The sequence below is a fragment of the Populus alba genome, chromosome 12, assembly GCF_005239225.2.
Source record: "Populus alba chromosome 12, ASM523922v2, whole genome shotgun sequence".
In the NCBI taxonomy this organism is placed as follows: domain Eukaryota; kingdom Viridiplantae; phylum Streptophyta; class Magnoliopsida; order Malpighiales; family Salicaceae; genus Populus; species Populus alba.
The window spans coordinates 1,222,622-1,226,478 of NC_133295.1; the positions used below are offsets into that span (position 1 = coordinate 1,222,622).

At 35.7% G+C, this 3,857-nt stretch overlaps 1 pseudogene; it reads right to left on the reverse strand.

Annotated features, from left to right (window-relative positions):
- Nucleotides 1–1,719: 1,719 nt before the first annotated feature.
- Nucleotides 1,720–3,161, reverse strand: LOC140954376 (receptor-like protein 9DC3; annotated as a pseudogene).
- Nucleotides 3,162–3,857: the final 696 nt, after the last annotated feature.

Here is a 3,857-nt window from a genome sequence, read left to right on the forward strand (position 1 = left end):
TGATTTATTCATGGGCCTGGCCTGAGTGGACTCAGTGATACTATTTTTACAGAGCACGCACAAGAGATGTTACTTGCTGCAACCAGCTGACCTTAAGAACTCGATGAAGCAATCCTCCGGCGTCTTCCTCAGGCCTTTGAAATTGGGATACCTGATCAAAGAGAGAGGGCTGAGATCTTGAAAGATTGTTTTGAAAGGGGAGAAAATCAAAAGCAAAATTGACTTTGACTGTATAGCAATTTTGTATGAGGGCTCCACTGGTTCAGATCTTCTTGAACCTTGCAAGAAAGCAGCTTATTTTCCTACTAGGGACCTATTGGATGAGGAGAACAAAGGGGAAAAATCTAGTGTAAGTATATATTTATCATCGTGTTGTTCCATGCTTCCATCAGTTATTTTATAGTATATTGAACAATATAGTTCTCATCTGTGATTTGTTATATTCTCAGCTAATTCTTCAAGTTATTTTTATTGATTTGTAATATTTGCATAGAAATTCCATGCATGCTTGAGGGTGTCATGGAAAAGTTTTGGTAATTATTGCCTGTTGTGCTTGTGAAGCCACTTAATTTCATTTAATTAAATCCACATAATTGGTGGAAAATGAGTTGTTAGACAAAAATAAGTGGGAGATAAGTTGTTGGCATAATTGATGGAGTATGAGTGGAGATGAGTTGTTAGCATAATTTATGGTATAATTGGTGTTATGATCTTTGGTCTTTGTCTCCTAACTTTTGCCTATAAATAGGCAATGCATTCAAGCCTTAAATGCACACCAAGATAGAGAGAAGAAGAGGAAAGTGAAGACAGAGTAATCCCATAAAGTTGTAAGGTATTTAAGAGAAAGTAAGTGATGTGTTTTCTCCTAGTAATAAAGAGATTCTTAGTTGTTCTCCTATTATTTGAGAGGGGTTGTAATTCCCACATTACTTAGTAAAATCATTTTATACTTGCCTGTGGACGTAGCCTAATTGGGTGAACCACGTAAATTCTTGTATCTCATTTCTCATTTTATCATATCCCTTGCCTTTTATCTTGTCGAGTTTACATATCAGTATCCTAACAGTGCTCTATCAAAGGCCATTGTGCCAGACAGACTTGTAGAGAGTTCATGGCACACCAACTAAGACCAGGTCAAGCTCTCATTCAACTGGGTGGCCAAGGCAGTTAGATGACTACCAGGTTCAAGCCACAACTAATGGACTCTCTAAACTTGTAGTATCTCAAATCTTGAATCTTCAGTTGGATAATCAGGACCCTTGAAATATTCATTTGTTTTTTTTCTTAATATGAGGCCGAGAGAAATTGTATTTTAAATTATTTTAATTTTTTCCAATTCTGAAATGTTCTAAGTAGAATATGTTGTTTTTAGGCGACTCAGAATTGTAGATTTGTTGTAGCATAGAGCTCTTAATGTGGTATTAATACCTATCTTGCTTTCTTTTGCTTTAGATATAAACTTGCCAATAAAAAATGTTGACTGATTTTGTTGATGATTTTGGATCTGTGTAAGAGTTGTGGAACATTGTTTGTACCTTTTGAGATGGGTTTGTTACTCTTTTTAATAGTCATTCATGACTTACAAGTTTATCAGAATTACTCTATTTTGCTTGTAAATATTGTTGTTGTTGTGAGAACAAAAATCGATCAATCAAGTTTTGTTTTTTAAAATTTATAAGAATTGTTTTAATTCTTATAAAATTTGCTTGCACACTCGTAAGTTTGTAAGCAATCTGTTCATAATGACCTATTACATACATGGATTCTTTTTCATAAAAGTAACACCCAATTAACCTTGAAACTAAAAAAAGAGAGAGAGAAAAAGTAAAGGGAATATGCCACCCTGGTGTTGTTTCAATGTCAAATCCACTTGATATCTTGTTTGTACTGCAAAATTAGAAAGGTAAGACTAATCAAATGAAAGAGTAGAGAAAAGATAGCCTAACATAAATTGTGAACATGAAATTTGAAAACTCAAATGCTTGCAAAACTTACTTGAAAATATCAATTGAATTATTTAGTTTCTTCTAGCACCATATCTGTGGAAATTCTTCTTTGTGTTTTTGCTCTTCAGATTCCATTTATCTTCAACCATCCTAAGAAACCATGAAGGTTTTTTTGTTCTACACACAACGTATCCCGTTGCAACTCCAAACACAAACCCGCATCCATACCCTATTGTCACAGCTTTCCATCCAAATCCTTCTTCAAACAATGTTGAATCATCTCCTTCATTAAAGCTTGATGGCGGCAATGATGGTGCCTCGTCACCATAGCATTCTTTTAGTACTTGAAAGCCACATAAACCCGAGTTTCCTTCAAATGATCTTGCATCAAAGGTGTTGAATTGCTTTCCACTTGGTATGGGCCCCTCCAGCTGGTTATGTGAAAGGTTTAGGGTTGAAAGAAATGTTAGATATGCCATCTGCATTGGAATCCTTCCTGTAAGCAAATTTGAAGATAGGTCTAATGATTCCAAATTGGTCAAATTTCCCAATGATGATTGGATATGACCGGTAAGGAAATTATGAGAGAGGTTGAGTTGTTGTAGTGCTTTAAGCTTCCCGATCACCTTTGGAATCTCTCCGGTAAAACTGTTACTTGACAAATCTAGTATTCTGATGGTACTTCGGATCCTCGGAAACACAATTTCTACACCTTTCCATGTCATTTCTATGGAATGGACACAGACAATGTGATTTGTCGAGTTAAGGTAAATCATGTTTTTATCTGAGGTCATCATTGCTTCAAGAGTATTAAAATACCTTGTTGGCAACGGCCCACTAAAATTATTGCCGGAGATGTCAAAAATCCATAATTTAAAGAAGGAATTATATGCAGTCGGACCCTTCACAAAACCTTGGAGTTTTATTGGATTTTAGGACAAGAATTTGGAGCTTTGAAAGCATTTCTAGAAAGTAGGGAAATGTACCCTCAATCTTATTGTTGCCAAGATCAAGAACTTCCAACATTGTGCAGTTGATGATAGATGGTGATATTTCCCCTTCTAATTCATTTCCATTGAGGTCGAGATATTCCAAGCTATTACCCTTTGAAAATGTTGAAGGGATAGTGCCTTGAAGATTGTTCATACCTAGATGCAATACTGAGAGCTTGCTGCTGAAGTTCCCCAAACATAATGGGTATAGAACCACTCAAGCTGTTGTCGGACAAGTCCAGGACCTCAAGGAATCTCAGCTTGCAAATAGAAAGAAGATATCTCACCTGTCAAATTTACTATTGGACACAAGAAGGAGGGCTTTCCAAGTTCTCTTGTTTGAAAATTGAACTTGGGATTGTACCATGCAAGTAGTTCTTGCTCAAAATGAAGGTATACCAATGAATCGTGTTGGAATTCACTTATACTGCCTATGAGATTATTGTTATGAAGGTCAAGATATTGTAAAGAAGGAAGAGCAAACAAAAAGGATGGTATTGTTCCATTGAAAAAGTTATCAAATAAATATAAAATATTGTAGATTTGAAAGGTATTATTTCCAATTAACGATGGGATTTCACCTATAAAATTATTACTTGAAAGGTCTAAATAGATTAGCTGTGTGAGACTACCAAGCAGGGCTAGATCTGACCTTATAATGTTACAATTACTAAGAGACATATATTTTAATGACTTTAGATTACTCATTAAGTCGTTTTCTAAATAAACCGAAATTCTTGTATTAGAAAGATCCAACAGAGAGAGGACATTACTCAAATTGGACGAAGGAAAAGAGCCAGTGAGGCCTTCGTTGGATGACAAATAGAGTGATTCAAGGTTTGGTAGGAGAAAGATGTTACCCGGGAATTTCCCCTGCAATCCACAGTTACTGAGGGAGAGAGATGACAAAGAAGAGGAC